The sequence below is a fragment of the Octodon degus genome, unplaced genomic scaffold (genome assembly GCF_000260255.1).
Source record: "Octodon degus isolate 3935 unplaced genomic scaffold, OctDeg1.0 scaffold00443, whole genome shotgun sequence".
Taxonomy (NCBI): Eukaryota; Metazoa; Chordata; class Mammalia; order Rodentia; family Octodontidae; genus Octodon; species Octodon degus.
In genome coordinates this window covers 158,303-176,028 of record NW_004525019.1, presented here as the reverse complement: position 1 = coordinate 176,028, position 17,726 = coordinate 158,303, and the positions used below count along the sequence as shown (strand labels likewise).

Genomic DNA, 17,726 nt, shown 5'->3' with positions numbered 1-17,726 from the left:
CATAAATGCAAACATTGTTAATAAAATACTAAGAAACAGAATGCAGCTAAACATCAAAAAGATTGTACACCACTGCCAACCGAGATTAAGTTCAGGAACACAGGGATGGTTCACTACACATGAATCTATAAGTGTAATATATCTCATTGACAGAGCAAAAGGCAAAAATTCCATGATCATCTCATTAGATGCAGAAAATGCTTTTGACAAAGGCCAGCAATCATTCATGACAAAAAAAGAAAACCCTGCAGAAAATCAGAAAAGATGGTGTTTATGTCAAAGTAGTAAAAGAAATCAACATCCAACATTATATTAAGCAGACAAGCCCCGAAAACCTTCACTTTAAAATCAGGAACAAGACAAGGATTTTGACTGTCACCACTCCAGTTCATTATACTTCAGAAAAGATTATCCAGGGTGATTAGACAAGACACAAACAGAATGAATAAAAATAGCAAGAAGAAAGTTAAACTATCATTATTCACAAATGACATGTTACTTTACATGGAAGATCCAAAAGAAAAAAAATCACCACAAAACTCCTAGAAATAATAAATTCTGTAGCATAGCAGGACATAAAGTAAACATTTAAAATTCATTAGCGTTCCTCTACACAGATAATACACTCACCTGAGAGGCAAATAGAGAAATGATAACTTTCACAGTAGCATCTAAAAAGTGAAATATTTAGGAATTAATCTAGCACAGGAATAAAAGACATATACAATGAAAATTACAATAATCTGAAAAGAGAGATCAAGAGGATTTCATAAAATGTGAAGATATTACTTACTCCAGGATAAGAATAACTACTGTTGTGAAAATGACCATACTTTCAAAAGTTTTATGCAAAGTTAATTCAATCCCTATCAAAATACCATCAGCACACCTCATAGATATAGAGAAAACATTCCTAAAATTTATTTGAAACAAAGAATGAGCTAAAATAGTAAAGGCAATCCTGAGCAACAAGGGTAATCAGGAAGCATTAAAATCCATGACTTAAAATTGTATTACAAAGCTACTGTGACAAAATCAGTATGTCACTGGCAAAAAAAAAAAAAAAACAGATCTGAAGACCAAAGGAACAGATTAGAAGATGCAAATTCAGCCAACTTGTATATGACAAAGGGTCAAACATATTCATTGGAAGAAAGATAGCCTCTTTAACAAATGGTGCAAGATAAACTGGCTCTCCACATACTGAAAACTACAACTAGATTCAGGTCTATCACCTTGTACTTAACTAAAGTAAAAATAGACTAAAGATCTAAACATTAAAACAGAAACATTAAATCTGCTGGAAGAGAAGTAGGTGGAAATTTTTAAAATATAGGTGTAGGTAGATAGTTTATGAACACAATCCAACTCCATGGGAAACACTTCAGTGAATTAATAACTAGGATTTCATCTTAGTTAGAAGTTTCTGCATGTCAAAGAAATCAACAGAGTGAAAAGACATCTAAAAAAAATTGGTAAAATATATTGTAATCAACCATCACTCAAAATTCTTCTATCTAGATTATACAAAGATCTAAAAGAAATCAGATCTCCAAAATTCAAGGACACAATCCAAACATAAGCATCTGGGATGAATGCAAACTTCTCAGAAGAAGCAATGCAAATGCAAATGAATACATGAAAAAATGTTCCACATCACTTGTCACTTGAGAAACGCAAATTAAAACAACACTGTGAAACCATCTCACTGCAAGAAGAATGACTATTATAAAGAAATCTATTAATAACAATTCCTAGAGAAACTATGCTTAAAAACGTACTATTCTCCAGTGCTGGTGGGAATGTAGACCGGTACAACCACTATGGAAAGCAGTGTGGAGCCTCCTTGCAAACCTAGGTCCCATTTGGTCGAGCTCTTCTTCTGAGCATTTTTCCAAAAGGACTGAAAACATCATGCTGCAGTGTTAATACATGTTAGTACAGCAAAATTTGTCATAAAAATGTCTTGGAAATAACCCAAAGCCCATCACCTGAGGAATAGATTAAAATATGTTTTATATAATTATTACTCAGCTATAAAGGAAGATTATCTTGAGGCTTTAATAGGTTATTGGATGCAACAAGAAGTTATATTCATAAATGAAATAAATCAGTCCACATGTGCAAACATTGTACTGTCTCCCTAGTGTAAGAACCTGGAAGAATAAATAAAATCTGAAAGGTACAAGACAGATAGTAAAATGGAAAGAAAGTAAACATGAGAAATAACTAATTGAAATGAGAGAAAGGAGAAAAGTTAGGAAAAATAAGAAGGGGAAAATATACAAGTATATATACAGAATATCAGACATGATTATATTTGTGATTTTGATCAGTCTTTTGAAAATAGCAGTTAACATTTAACATTGTTTCCTTGGCTACCTTTATATGCTGTTATATGTATCTGAGCAACTACATTAAGAGAGCAATGTGTAATATAAAATCACAGTTGAATATGTTTAATCTTGTACTTTTAAATGTGTACCATTCCTATGGTAATAGTAAATGTGTCATAATTACTGTTATATTCTTTCTTAAAATACTTTTAAAAATAAAAAAGTAGGGCCAGTTACATTGCTTAGTTGACTAAGTACCTACTTTGGCGAGAGTAGGGACCAGTGCTTGATCCCCTTTCCTGCATAATGTGCCAGCCCCAACCCCGGGGTGCGCAGAGCAGGAATCTGGATGTGGTGGCACATGCCTATAATCCCAGTGCTGGAGAGGATGAAAACAGGAGCACACTTGAGTCCAAGCTGTGTAGTGATACCCTGTACCAAATACATAAAATGAAAAAGAAAAAAGTAAAAAAGACTAGAGAAATAATTAAGTTTTAGCAAAATGAAGAGTTAATGTTTGATCAATCTGGCATTCATATATCTGGTAATCTGAGCAACAAATTTGATGATAACAAGATCTAGTATAACAACTGTTTTTAATTTTCCATTCTAGTTTTGAAATTTTATATCCTTTGATTGTTGTATGTTGCTTTGTCTCTTTTTTTGTTCTTGTTATTTTTTTCTTTCTTTTTAAAAAAAAAACAATTTAAAGACAACACTATGCAATAGCAGAAATATTGTTGCTTTGATATCATTTGCTTTAGTGAATTTCTGTATCATTCCAATTTTTTATTACAATTATTTTGTATTGTCTTTAAAAAAGAAGTAAAACAGGAAAGTTCACTTGTCTTTTGGAGGAACTCCTGTCTTTGCCATTATTTTGGCTTTCTATCACCACAGATGTTTTGGCTTCTTGATATGATTTTTTACAATACCTTATATTGAGTTGAAGATTTGACTTTGGACTGGAATCTTTCAATCTCCTGCATGAAAACTGCCTCCTGTGCTCTTCCACACCAGACTCCCTGGGTAGATGTTGTAAGCCTGATATATATTTTACCTAATGTTGAATCTATTTCCCTAGTGAGATGTAATTGATATAAAAATGCATGAGCCTCTTTTGTTTCCTAAATTAGTAACCTCCCCATTATCCTCATCTGGTTCAGTCAACACATTGGTTCATTTTACACTGCTGTATAAATCATAGTAGCATCTTTCAGATAACATTTTTGCCTGTTCATGATTTCTATCTTAAGAAGTCATAAGAGGTGTTATTTAGAAAACTGTTATGTGTGGGGCAGATAGCTAGGGAAAGGCCAAAGACAGAGTTGTGCAATCAGTCATATTAATAGTAATTAAAATAAGAGTACACAGTGAGCTAGTATGTTGGACTAAGAATGAACTTCCTCAGGCATCATGGAATGCAGTGCAGTTATTCTAAATGAAGTGCATTCAATCCTTACTAAGTTCCTGAGCTTCTATAAAATTATAATGAAATTAGTCATTTATTTCTAAGATCTCAGGTTCCTTTAAACCATCAAGTTGTAAAACCTCAGAAGTCTAAGTTCCAATTGGCCATTTTAAATCCACAAAGCAATTTGTAACAGATGACCGCTAAATATTTGAGGAATTCCTGTGCTTGGCTTATGTATAATTAGCTGTGGATTAAGTAGCAATGTGTGCACCCTCTCAGAACCTTTCCAGGAAATCTAACAGTTAATTTTCTTCTTCTGTTTTAAAATAAAACTCCCCTAAAGTCCACGTTTTTCTGAGGGAACATGAGTTCAGTACCTATGGTAAGAAAATATTAATAAATGGTAATACTACATGTCACTGCCACCACCCCGAGAAGTTTTGTGGATAGAGCTGGTACACCAAAGGATGCTGGTATGAAAGCAGCCATAAAATGGACCTACTAACAGTGAAGAAGGGCAGCAGCAAAGAATGATGCAGTGCAATAGACAACTAATTGCTCCACTTGTCATCTCCTGTGAAAGAGATCCTCATTCATTCTAGTGTCTACTTGCTCTAAGAGTTACATAAGGTCATTCAAAGTTAAAGAGATGATAGCTGACATACGAAACTGAGACTTATGAACTAAGAGATGGTTTTTTGCTACCTAGTAGGCCCTATATAAATTGAGAAGGAAACCTCATCTCATTGATAACATCTTGGAGTTTATATTTACATATAGATAGCCAAAGTAAAAATAGAGGAAGTTAGAAGGTCTGGGCTCTGGAGAGGTCAATACAGAATACAACTGCCTGGAGATATATTCACTGAAGGTAAGACATCGAGAAAAATAACTAGTTAGCATCTATTGCAAAGACAAAAATATGTAACGTATCAACTATTGTAACTGTCTTACTAACGTGTTTTAAAACTGAGTTTCATTGTTTAGCTCTTCTTTTTTCTTTTTAAAATAAGAACATGCAGGGGCCTGCCCCTTTGCTCAGTTCTTTAAGTGGCTGCTTCAACAAAATAGTCAGGCTCACATTGCTATGCTTAGATCTCTACAATTCAAGCCAACCAAACCTACCCTGAAGGCATTTGGAGAAAAAAAATCCTTCTGACTTGGGGCAAGGGAGATGGCTCAGTAGAATAAGCGCTTCCCTTGCAAGCTCAAGGGTCTGAGTTCAATCCCCAGTTTTGCAATAAATAAATAAATAAATAAATAAATAATAAAATTAAACTAAATAAGAACATGCACTTCCTCTAGGGGTGAACGCAATGATAGATATTCCAAATAGGTATCAATCAATTTAGGTTTGAGGGTCACAGCTCCTTAACTTACCCCTTCCACATTGTTTCAGGGTGCACTTGCTACATGATTTGCTTCCCAATTTGATCTGCATTTAATCAATATTACTCAAGTGACTACACTTGTAATCTTAATGGCTCATGTTATTCTTCTCCCACCTATACCTACCTTGACATCTTCCACTAGATCAATAATACTAAAAGGACTGTACTTGTAATCCAATTGATTATAGTTCTGTCCAACTGTAAGTCTGCCTTCTCTCATGGCTTTGCTCAACAAATACCCTTGGGAAGTGAGGTAGCTGGGCAACCCACTTTCTGAGACCCCTTCTGTCTCTCTCTGACAGAGGCTTTCTTTCTTTAGATACATTCTTCCTACTCTTCACTTCTATTGTTCCTAGAATTCCTTCCTCAATTTTAGAGAATATGAACTCAATGTTTTGGACATCTAGAAAGTTGGCAGCTATAATTCCCTTATATCATTTGAACTCTCCACTTCAGAGGCCTTTTTAAATAGAGAGCAAATAATGGTGATGATTATCACACAACTCAGAAATCAGCACATGTATGCTATCTTTTTACATGTGGCTACCCATGTATGTTATCTGGTGGAACTATGTCCCACCTCACTGTGCAAATCTCTTGCATTTTGCTATCTCATGATTGCTGAGTACTCTAGTTGCCTGGTAAGTCAATTCAACCTAGGGTATAAATTGTTATGAACATTTTGAGATTTTTATGTAGGGAAACTGGACTGTTATGTGGGGCAGTAGAGAAGGCACTTGGATTTTAAAAGTGTTTTTTTTTTTCATTTTCTTATACATTTTTTTGAAAATTACTGTAAGTATATGATGAATTCAACAGTTAAGCCATTTTTATAGAATAACAAGCTCAAGTTTTATGAATAAGAAAACTCAAATTTCCACTTAATAAAAAATCCTATCTTCTCATGCACTCACAGGCAAGTTGAGATAATTTTGTTAGGTTGAGGTAAATATTGTATGTAATTGCTACATTTTACATGAGTCCAAACTGCATGTATTTGTAAAATCTGATACATAGTTTTCACTCTGACTGACTGAGACACATGTAGAAGATGGATTTGTTAATATATTGGGCCCTCCCCTACAATGCATTCTGTTGTTGCCTACTTTGTTTGGGCACTATGAAATCCAGTCTTCAAAAATATCACTAAAAATCACATAATAATGGTGATATTACAATCTTACAAGGCTTTACATCTAGCTGCCCAAGGCTATATCTGAGCCACTTATCTTTGATTGGACATGTCTACTTTTGATAGGAGGATTTTGCTAGGAGTTCTGTAATATTAGTCAGTCTCTAGCAATTTCTTCATTTTTCCATTGAAATAGTTTGAGATGCTTGCCTAATATTTTGCTTTCATCAATCTGTATGCTAAATTTTCCAAAAGTTCAAATGATTCCATGGTACCAAAATATAATAATTGACACTTAAGTGTTTACCAACTTTTGTAACTTGGTTTCTTTCCAGGTATTCTAGTGATACTACTCTCCCAGCTTATTCATCAGGCACCCTGCATTATCCTAACTCGCACTTGTTGAATTCTGTACTTCCTTGTTGAATCAGTTTCCTTACATTACTAACAAATATTGTAATGTATCAATTCTGGAATGAGATAAAAATGTAAAATTTTCCACTTTGCCAACAGGACACAATTACTAAAAGAACACTTGATGTAGTTATCAAACAATGATGTGCTCTACTTGTTCTTCATCTGTGACTCCTCCATATTACTCTGAATCAACTTTTCAAACTGGTTCCTTTAACAGGAACCTGTGACCCCCAACAAGACACCTGATTCCCTTTTCCAAGAACTGTGATTTTTGAGCTGCAAGAAGGAACCTTAAGATCTTGGTCACCCTTCTCATACTTGCTTTACTTTTTTAGACTAAGGATTATGAATGAAATTCAGTACGTTTTTTCACTACTCCAGAGCTCGAGTAACAGTGACTGATCAATAGCTGTTGAATCCGTCAACCCCAGAGCCTGCCACTGGTACCATCCCCACCTGCAAAAATAGCTTTCTCCACAGACCTCCAGCCAAATCTCTTTGCAGCACTAGTGAGTATGAAATGAACTCATGCAAATTGCAGAAGGAGAACAAAGCAATGAATTTTAGAAAAATCAATTTCTTTTCAAATATCAATTTAATTTACTTCATTTTTCTTCTGGATAGATCAAACAATTCAGACTGTAAAAATTTCTATTTGGCATGGTTTGACCACAATGATGCATCAGAAGAGCAGCACAGGAGATGTCTTCTACATCATTTTCCACAAAAAGGAATTTCTAACAGGAGTCATGACAATGGCCTCCAAATTAATATTCATCAGAATATGGATAAGCAGGATGGTCCTCAGTGGTGTAATTAGAAAAAGAAAAGTGTAATATAGTCTTAATGAGTCCACTTCTACAGTGGTAAAATAATAATATCTATGCATATTTAAAATTATGAAAGTTTACTTTATCCTCACTGCTCATAAAAATCTCCTATTTGCTTTATATGAAGATACTTTAACAGAAAGAAACTTTTAAATTATAACAAAAATTGCAAATTTTATGTTTCTGGCTATTGAAAAACATAAGGAAAACACAAAATCAAATACTCAGCAATATAATATCTCAAGTTTCGGTTCAGGCTATCTATGACTTTCATGTCCTCAGAAGTCAACTGAAATTCGAAGACCTATCACACAATCAGGAAGCTTTCAGTATATTTAGATAGAATATTTCAAACATTGAAAGTTAAAGAGAAAGGTGCATTCAATCCCAGGTTCCACCAAAAAAAAGTAAATAAAAAAATAAAATAAAAAAGTGAATGGTGCAAAGGCAATATTCAAAATATGAGAAACATCCAAAATGTATCAAAGACATCTAATAAAACAATCAAACAGCTAAGGAATATCTGCAGAAAATTAAATTGAAGTTTGCATTTCTTTACAGAGGCATGAAGTTATTTATTTAGCAGAAATTTAAAAGTGTATATGCAAAAAAATAGGGGGCTGCATTGCAAGAGTGAAAGGCACACTATTTTCTCAAACTGAAAACATTTATATTTCTCTCAAAAGGGTGGAGACTGTACATTAAGTTTTGCACTTGATTTCTGGGAAGAGGAAGACCAACTCACAGAAGATAATGGACTAGTCTAAGGATAAGATATATTTATAGGTGAAAGAGGCAGTCCATTCACAGATAAGAAGGCTTGGTTGCATTTAAAAAATATTGCCAAGTCGTACTCTGTATTAACAGAAGACAAAACAAGCAAACAACAAATCCTTGGCCTGTGTCCTGAAGCTGCACTTATTTATGTATTTATGTATTTATGTATTTATTTATTTATTTATTCAGTGGCAGGCTCAGCCCACCCTGGTAATGGGCTGGCATGGCATGTGGTACCAGGGATTGAATTGCGGTCCCTGCACTTTCCCTTATCTTGCCTAAGCAAGCACATTAGACCACTGAGCTATCACACTGATCTGTCCAGTTTTTATTTTTAAAATGTATTCCTTGTCTTCTTTCTTGGAGTACCTATATAATTTTTTCTAACTTATTTCATTTTCTCTCTAGAGATTTAGAACTTTTATTGTTAAAAGATGGACAAGAAGGCCAATATGGTGGAACAATCTTATAATCTTTGGACCCAGGTAGCTGAGGCAAGAGCATCATGGCCTGCTCAAGATTTTCCTAGTCCTCTAAGTACTGAATTCAAGGCCACTCTTAATTATATATTGAGAACTTGTGTTAGAAAACGAAAAAAGAAAGAAAGAAAAGAATGAAGACTAGAAGCAAGAGAAGGATAAAGGAAAGGAGGGCAGGAAGAGAGAGAAGGAAGCAGAGTACTGAAAATATACGTTGTTATACTTGCTTCAGGCTGAAGATGGGTATAAACCTTGCCTAGACAGGGATCAAAAATTTGTCCCTCACTGATCTAAATGAGACATATGAACATGATTTTAATTACTTTATGAATAATAATCATTTATAATCTGGAATACAGAGAAAGGTTATTTTAGAGGCGAGAAAATACTGCAGTCAAAATAGGCTGCAAAGAAATCTTCAGAGAATCAGGCAAGGAAAAGTTAACAGGTTTTGAAAAATGATTAGAATATGAGAACGTATGCACAAAAGGTAAATCTAAATATATTGGACATTTTGAATATTTTAAACACTTTGAGGGATGAATATTCTACCAAGAAGTCCAATAAAAAAGTATAGAAAACTAAACAGATGCTTCTCCTAAGAAGACATACAAATGACCAACAAATTCAAGAAAAATGCTTACTTTCACCAATTATCACAGCAAATCAAATGAAAACCACAATAAGTGGAGATGCACTGTATACCCAACCTTTAGAGAAACTAGGCAGAGATCCAAAATGCTTCAGGAGACTTGGTGATCTGTGCTTGGCTCTTTCACTGTCACAGAAACCACTCTGAGTTCTAGAGAGCTCGAAAAGTCTCAATAAGCTACCACCAAACTGTCATGGAATTGGCACTGAGCATTGGTGAACTTTAGGAACTTCAAAATGGCAAAAGGAAAGAGCAAAAGGAAAGCACTGACTTCCTTCTGACCCAAAACAAGTACAAGAGATACTTGAAAGTGAAACCCCAGAGATTTCTGAAATAATAACTGAACTAAAGAAACAACACTATCAGACTACAGAAGAAATTAATTCAACAATAATGTGTCTCTAAAAAACAACAACAGCAACAAAAACAAATCTAAGAAATAATCACTCAGTTAAAAAAAAATGACACAATAGCGAAAGAATTGCTTCAGACATGCAAAAAAGACATAGCTAAAAACAAAATTAGGGAAGCATAGAAAAATGATGGAAACTTTGAAGGAATGATAAAAAAGAATACAAGAAACAGATATCTAAAAACAGATATTTTTAACAGAAAATTTAAAATTCCACCAAAAGTTGGAATGCTACTTGAATTAAACTGAATATAAAATTTTAGACCTTGAAGGTAGTATTGCAGCTAGCGATACTGAAAGGATCTCCAAAGAATAGCAAATAACTAGGAAATACGAATTGAGTTACTGCAAGATGACACAAAGATAAACCCTCTAAGGCTGACAGGTGTCAACAAAACAGCAGGAGATAACATAAATTACAAAAAAGATTATTTGCAGAAATAGTAGCAGACAATTTCCAAAACATTGGAAAAGATTCTGACAAAAATCTATGTGAGGCATATAGAACTCCAATTGCCATCAACCAAAGTAAATCCACACTGAGACAACAATAATCAAGATTCCAGAGATTCAGCAAAAGAACATAAAATTGAAATCTATTACAGAAAAGAAACCGATCAACTATAAAGGAGAACCCTTCAGAACCAGGGTAGATATCTCAGCACAAAATATCATCAAGAAAAGCTTGGAGTAAATATTTTAGATGCTAAAAGAGAACAACCTCCAATCCAGACTAATGTACTTTGTGAAAGTATCTTTCAAAATTAATGCAGAAAGAAGATGCTTCTGAGACAAAGAAGAACTAAATAAATTTATCACCATTCTACCAATACTACAATGAGTGATATTGTGGGAGATAAAAATTGCAACTTCAAGAACAATAAAAAAGAACCACCGGGGCTGATGAGATGGCCCAGTTGTCGGAAGCACCTACTTAGAACAAGCTTAGCAAAGCGCAGGGACCGCGGTTCAATCCCCCAGCACCACATGCCAGCCAGCCCCGCCCCCTGATGGGCTGAGCTGGCCACACACACACACACACACACACACACACACACACAAATAAATAAATAATTTGAAAAAAAGAAAAGAACCACCAAATAGAGCAAGCAATTATGTGAATGTGAAATTTGGAAACTAAGAGCAGGAAAATAACATAATAAGGAAAAAACAATACATATCAGTTATAACCATCAATGTAAATGGTCTTAATAAACTAATAAAAGAAGCAGACTGGTACATTGGATCAAGAAACAATATCCAACAATATATTGTGTTCAAGAAACACTTTTAAATCTCGACTTCATAGACAGTAGCCCAGATAAAATAAAATAAATGAAACAGGGGTACCTATTCTATTTGCAGGCAATGTGAACTTCAAACTAAGAATTATCAAACATATTAAGAAAGTCAGTACATACTTGTTAGGGGAAAACTGAAGGAGAACAAGGTAATAGTCAGAAACATATATGCATCCAATAAAGGAGCACACTATATAAGACAAATTTTAATAGACATGAAAAATTAAATAATTAATAACAGTTGTAAAGAGGATTTTTCAACACTTATTGTCACAAAGAGATAGCTAAATTAGGCAGAATATCAATAAAGAATAAGAGAACTAAACCAAACTTGTGAAGAAATTGATTTAGTAGATATTTAGAGAGTGTTCTGCACAACAATGTAAGAAAACACATTCTTTACAGCTGCATGAGGGATGGTCTCCAAAACAGATCATATAAGGCCATCCTGATGGCTCAGTGGACTAAAGTGTCTCCTTAGGCTGAGCACAGCAGCCAGGGTTTGATCCCCATAGAGCTACACCAGCCCTGCACTCAAGGCATACTGAGACAGGGATTGAGATTGAGTGTGGTAGCTCACACCTGTAATCCCAGCACGTGGGAGGCTGTAAACAAGAAAATCACTATGAGTTCATTCTAAGCAGGGATACCCTGGAGACCATGTAGAAACTGTTGATGCTGTCCTAAATACAGAAGAAAAACAAGTCATATAATAGCACATAGCACATGAATAAGTCCATGCAAAGGAATTGAAATAATCCATTGAATATTATCTGACCATAGTGCAATGAAATTGGAAGTTATTGACTAAAGGAATTGCAAAAGTTCCATTCACACATGTAAAATAAACAAGTGCCTGAATAACCAAGGGATAGCAGATTAAATTAAAGAAGAAATTAAACTATTTAAAATAAAATGCAGGGGGCTGGTGAGATGGCTCAGTGGTCTAAAGCACCTACTTAGAACAAGCTAAGCTAAGCAAAACACAGGGACCGCGGTTCAATCCCCAGCACCACATGCCAGCCAGGCCTGCCCCCTGGTGGGCTGAGCTGGCCACACACACACACTAAATAAACAAATAAATAAATAAATATTTAAAAATAAAATAAAATGCAAATACAAATATAACATACTAAAGTCTGTAGGACACAAAGAAACAATTTTCCATAAGAGAAAAAATTTATAGTAGTGCATTATTACGTTAGGAAAAGGAATTAATGCCAAGAAACAACTTTATGCTGAACCTTATGTTTTTGGAAAAAGAACAGCAAATCAAGCCCAAAGGACAAAGAAGGGAGGAATTAATATTCATGTATCGTCATAGATTGATGTCTTCAGTTCTTTGGGGAGGGATTTTAAAGGGGGAGTTCTGGTATCTATGGAATTTCTAAATTTTATTTTTCTGATAAATCAGCATAATAATTTTCATGTTATTTGTACTGGTTTACATTCACACAAACAATGTAGGATAGTTTCAGAGAAATTAAATATACATAGGAGGAAAGAGTGGGTAGAAATCTTGAAAAGAAGGGGTTCAGTAGACTGAAGGGGAGGGGGAAAATGGAAAGAAAAGGGAAGTAAGAAGAACTAAGACGTGCAATGTGCAAGAATGTAGTGACTTCATTGAGTGTAGACATTGTATGTCATAATCATGAGTTAAGAACAGTAACGAAAAGAAAAAAGGGTAAAGGGTACTTAGACTTGGAAGGTAGTGGATGAGAAAGGGATGAGAAAGGGTATTTCAAAAAGAATGAAGCTGTATTATGTACATAACCATTCTCCCTGAGGAATGTAAACTTCATGTATTGTGAAAATATGTGGTAGTACTAAAGTGAAATAACTTTTTTAATGTGAAATAATTTTTAAAAGAAAAATCAGAGCAAAAATAATACAATGGAGATTAAAAAGAACAATATGAAGAATTTATGAATCAAAAAATTTGTTCCTTGAAAGAATAAGTAAAATTGACAAACCCCTAGACAATCTTATCATGAAAAAGGAAAGAAAAAGCTTAATGCAACAAAGATGGAAAAAGGTAAAAACATTACAGATGCTATAGAAATTCAGAAACTCAGCTGAGGAGATAGTTCAGTGGCACAAGCACCTGCTGACAAGCACAAGGTCCTAATTTGATTCCCATACTGAAAAAAAGAAAAAGAAAAGAAATTCAGAAAATCATTAATACCTACTTCAAAAATATTTATTCTCATAGGGTGGAAAACAATGAAGAAATTGACACATTCCTACATACATATGAATTACCAAAGCTAGATAAAGAACAGGTAAAAATTCTGAATAAAACAAAACAAGTCAACGAAACTGAAAATGTAATTCAAAAATTAACAACAAAGAAAAACAGGTCAGGTCCTGATGAATTCACAGTTAATTTCTACATGGAATTAGGAGGATATTTAATAACAATTCTTCTCAAACTCTTCGTGGAAATTGAAAGGGAAGAAATTCTTATTAATTGATTTCTGGAGGCTGTTATTACCCTGATACCCAAATCAGAGAAAGACCCAACCAAAAAGGAGAACCATTAGGTTAATCTCCTTCATGAACATCCAGGCAAAAAAATCTTCAGTAAAATAGTACCAAACAGAATGCAGCAAATCATCAAGAAAATTGTACATCAGGACCAAGAAGGAGTCATTGCAGGAATGCACATGGTTCACCATAAAAAAAATCAATAATTGGAATACACTACATCAACAGAGTCAAATACAAAAATCACATGATAATTTCAATAGATGCAGAAAATACTTTTGACAAAGTCTAACACTGATTGATGATAAAAATCCTGCAGAAAATCAGAGCAGATAATATTTACTTCAACCAGTAAAATCCATCTATGACAAACATAGCCAACATCACAATAAATGGACAAAAAATGAAAGCCTTCACTTCACAATCAGGAAAATACAAGGATATTCACTTTCACCACTCCTATTCAGTATAGTTCTGGAACCAGTAACCAGAGCAATTAGGCAAGAGAGAAAAATAAAAGTAATAAGGATTGCAAAGGAAAAGTTAAATTATCATGATTCACGGATGGCATGATACTCGATATAGAAGAACCAAAAAACTCTTAAGGTAATTCTAAATTTAATAACCAAATTCAGTAGCATAGCAGGATGCAAGTTCAACACTTAAAAAGCAAAAGCATTTCTGTTCACAGACAAAGTAAGAGAAATTAGAGAAACTATGGCTGCACCGTAACATAAGAAAAACCTTAGGCATAATTTAAAAAAAAAGATAAAATTTTATGCAGTGAAAATTACAGTACTCTGAGAAGTGTTCTGTTCAAAGAAGATTTCAGAAAATAAAAAGTATTTCTTGCTCTTTCATTGGAAGAACTAATATTGTGAAAATGCTCTTAAGTCCAAAATTGTTATACAGATTGAATGCAACTCAGATTAAAATACCATTAATATAACACCCAGAACTAGCGAAAATATACCTAAAATTTATCTGGAACCAGAAGATACCTAGAACAGTAAAAGCAATCCTGAGCAAAAAAGGAAATGTAGGAGGCATGACAACCCCAGAATTGATATGATACTGCAAAGCTACTGTGATAAAATCATCAAGGTACTGGCAGAAATATAGACCTGAGAATCAATGTAACATATTAGAAGTTGCAGAAGAATTTATAAAAAAATCAGGCACCTGATTTTTTTTTTTTTTTTGTATTTAGTACACAGTCTAGAGCGTCTCTTTACATAGATTAGACTTGTAATGCTCTTCCTGTTTTTAGCCTCTCAAGCAATGGGATTAGAGGTGCACATCACTGCATGCAGTCTCACCTGAGTTTTTTTTTTAAATTTTATTTATTTATTTATTTATTTATTTATGTGTGTGTGTGTGTGTTTGTGTGTGTGTGTGTGTCCAACTCTGCCCACCAGGGGTCGGGGCTGGCTGGCATGTGGTGCTGGGGGATTGAACCGCAGTCCCTGATGTTTTGCTAAGCTTGTTCCAACTAGGTGCTTTAGACCACTGAGCCATCTCACCAGCCCCTCACCTGATCTTTGAAAGTGGAAACAAACAAACATATTCACTGGAAGCAAAACAGCCTCTCTAATAAATGGTGCTTGAAAAACTGGCTTTCTACAAGCTAGTGACTAGAATTAGGCCCACATCTATCACTGTGCACTACACTAAAGTAAAAATAGACCAAAAATTTAAATATTAAAAGAAAAATACTATATCTAGTGGAGGAGAAAGGTAGAAATTTTGAAGACATATGGGTAGGCAGAATTAATCAAAATAGCTTAACTATATAGAAAATACTTCAAAGAATCAACAACAGGCATTTTATTTATTTATTTATTTATTTATTTATTTATTTATATTTGGTGAAACCACGAATTGAACTCAGGCCCTTGCGCTTGCCAAGAAAAAGTTTATTCTTCTCAGCCTTCTCCCGCCCTAGGGATCACATTTTTAAAAACAGTTTTTGAACATCAAAAGAAATTATCAACAGATTAAAAAGAAAATTAACAAATTGGGGAAAAATAGCCAGCTGTCTTTCAGATGAAGGCTTCTATCTAGCACATAAAAGACATCAGGCTCCTGAAATATAAAGACCCAATCAAAAAAAGGGGGGAGGCCTTCTGAGATGAATACACACTTCTCAGATGAAGAAATGCAAATAACAGTCAAATTGATGACAAAATGTTCAACATCATTGATCATTTGAGAAATGAAATTAAAACAAAATGGAGATTTCATCTCACCCCAGGAGGAATAGCTAACATCAAGACATCAAACTATAACAAATGCTAGAGGGATTGTGGGAAAAAGCAACTCATCTTTCATAGGAGTGCAGACTGGTACAATCATTCTGGAAATCATGTAGATATTCTTCAGAAATGTCGGATTAGAGATCCCTTTCAATCTAACTATTCACCTCTTGGGTATTTTTCCAAAAGAAGTGCAAACATCATACCACAGGGCTATATGTGCATCCCTGTATATAGAAGTATAATTTGCCATAATTAAATCTTGGAAACAATTCAAGTGCCCACCATCTGAGGAAAGGGATAAAAAAGATGTAGTAGTTTTATATGGTACAGTATTACTCAGCTATAAAAAGGTGAATAAGAGGCTTTAGTAGAAACTGGATATAACTAGAGACCATGCTTTTAAGTGAAATAAATCAGATCTGTATGAGCAAACATATTGTCTTTCCAGTGTAAGAATCTGAAAGTGTAAATGAGATCTGAAAGTTACAATAGATATTGTGAAAGGAAAGGAAATTCTCAAAGGTAAAGAACAACTGGGGTGAGAGGAAGGTGAAAAAAAAAAAGAAAGAAGAGAAAAGTATTTGCATACATGTAAGAGAGTTTGGATACTTTTACTGCTGATATCTACTTATCTATTGAAAGTAGCAGTTATTGCTTAAATTTAATTTTCTTTTTCTTTCTTTTTTTTTCAGAACCGGGGAATGAACTCAGAACCTTGTGTTTGCCAGTCAAGCACTGATCCTACTGAGCCATCTCCTGGGCCCCAATTTCTTCTCTTTAATGCTTTGACCAATTATGCATGCTTGTATCTGTTAATCTGAACAACTGACATGAAGGCAATATGTAATACTGCAATCATGATTAAATTTTTATCATCTTAGTGAAATTATGTATAATTTCTAATATTTTATTAATTTCATTTTCTTTAAATTGTTTTAAAAAGCAGCAAACCATTAAATAAATAGCACAATGTGTTATGATCTAAATCCGGTTTAAATGGCCATTATTAAAATTTCAATAAATAACAAAGGTTGAGCTGTATGTGGTAAAAAGGACTTCAAATATACTGCTGGAAGCAATGTAAATTGCCATAGATATTGTGGAAATATTAAGGAGAGTCTAAAATATAACTGTACTGGTAATTCAGTAATTCCACTACGCAATATAATTACAAATAATGATTTTTTGTACCAAAAAGGTACAAAAAGGTCCTTCTACTCAAAGGTGTTTTGCAGTCCTCTCAATAGCCACAATGTGAAATCGAGCAATATGATCTTCCACATATGAATAAAGACATTGTGCCTTATTTGTTGAGTAGGATACCACTCTGTAGATATAATGAAATCCATTATTTGCCAAAACATGGATGTAGACAGGGTGCGTTATACTGAGAAAAATAAAATAGAAAGGCAAATACTATGTTTTCTTTTTTCTTTCTTTTACTTTTTGGTACTAAGAATGGAACTCAGGTCCTCACAGGAGCTGTGCCACTGAGTTGCATCCCTGTTTTCATTCATATTAGGAAACCAGTCAGTCAATGTTGTAGAAGTACAGAATGGAACAATGGTATCTACAGAAGGAAAAGTAGAGGATGGATGGAGAATGAGATAGAAACTAAGGGGAATCTTTAGGGAGTAGGCATGGTCCTGGGGGAGAAGTGTTGGTGTAGCAAAAAGGGAGCAAGGGTAGAAGGAAGGTATTGTATCTGTGAATGCATATGTGGAAATACCACAAGAATCCAAGCTATTTGTAAGATTAATATTTACTAACAATTTCAATTTATAAAAGCAGACTAAAATATTTTAAAAGACCATGGAGCAGAAATATAACTGATTATATA

At 34.1% G+C, this 17,726-nt stretch overlaps 1 pseudogene; it reads right to left on the bottom strand.

Moving 5' to 3' along the window:
- Window positions 1-7,742: 7,742 nt before the first annotated feature.
- LOC101583518 overlaps window positions 7,743-17,726 on the bottom strand; it is a 160,886-nt pseudogene continuing 150,902 nt past the window's right edge.